At 34.7% G+C, this 1,027-nt stretch overlaps 1 non-coding gene across 1 annotated transcript; it reads left to right on the top strand.

Annotated features, from left to right (window-relative positions):
• The first annotated feature begins 529 nt into the window (after positions 1-529).
• Positions 530-647, top strand: LOC121485879. Its single transcript, XR_005986386.1, has one exon. It is a non-coding gene; the product is annotated as a U5 spliceosomal RNA (small nuclear RNA).
• The last annotated feature ends 380 nt before the right edge of the window (positions 648-1,027 follow it).

The following is a 1,027-nucleotide window of genomic DNA, read 5'->3' as shown; positions in this document are numbered from 1 at the left end:
AAGCTATGATCAGAATAAGGAGATTTCCACTATCATTGTTTCAGTTCAATGTCTCTACCAGAGTTCCCAACCAGTTAAATCAAACAAGAAAAAGAAATAATAAAAAAATATAGATTTATGAGGGAAAAACAAAGTTGTCATTTTCAGATGATATGCTTGTCTACATACAACATCCAATAGAATCTACAATCACTATAACCAGAGTTTAAGATTGCTGAATGCAAGGGAGATAAATAAAAGTCAATTACATTACTATATACCAGAGCACCGTTTTGAATACTAAGATTTCCGGAGTCTGAAGGGTGATTAGTCAGACTCATTTGCATACCCATAATACACTGCAAACAGTATAATTGTCTTCAAGTAAAAAAAAAAAAGAATTCTTATTTGACTTTTCTAAGTGTAAGGATGTTATTTTCCCAATTTCTTGGATAAATTTCTGTAGGCGCTAACTCTTGTGATAAATAACCACCCTCAGTGTACTAGGAGTTGTATTTACCTGAAAAATAAGTTAGCAAGTACTTTGGTCATACTCTGGTTTCTCTTCAGATCGTATAAATCTTTCGCCTTTTACTAAAGATTTCCGTGGAGAGGAACAATTCTGAGTTTTAACTCAATTTTTTGAGGCCCTGTTTTTAAACGGGGTTATCTATAAAGTATAAAGGTAGACGCTTTCAGCTTCTGTTAAGGCAATAAGGTGTGATCCTGGAGATCTTAAGTTCAAATTCTATGTCCTGCTCCCTGCATGGAAGCTTGCTTTTACCTGTTTCTTTTTCCTGTGTCTCTTGTGAATAAGCAAAATCTTTTTTAAAAGTTGATCCTATAAGCTGGTACTAGGAGTTTGGTATACCTTGCTCTATTTTTGCTTAGTATATCTTTTAGCATTTCATGCTAGTACTGTATCTTGCAAGAAGTTAGTAACTTTTCTGCACTTAAAGGGGTTCGAAATTTGTAGTGTGCTTACCACATGCTTTGTGGGTAGGGTCCAGGACTCCAGTTTTTCAGCGATTTTCTCAGTACAGTATCT

The sequence above is a fragment of the Vulpes lagopus genome, chromosome 2 (assembly GCF_018345385.1).
Source record: "Vulpes lagopus strain Blue_001 chromosome 2, ASM1834538v1, whole genome shotgun sequence".
Taxonomy (NCBI): Eukaryota; Metazoa; Chordata; class Mammalia; order Carnivora; family Canidae; genus Vulpes; species Vulpes lagopus.
The sequence above is the reverse complement of the archived record's forward strand: the minus strand, read 5'-3'. Positions and strand labels throughout refer to the sequence as shown.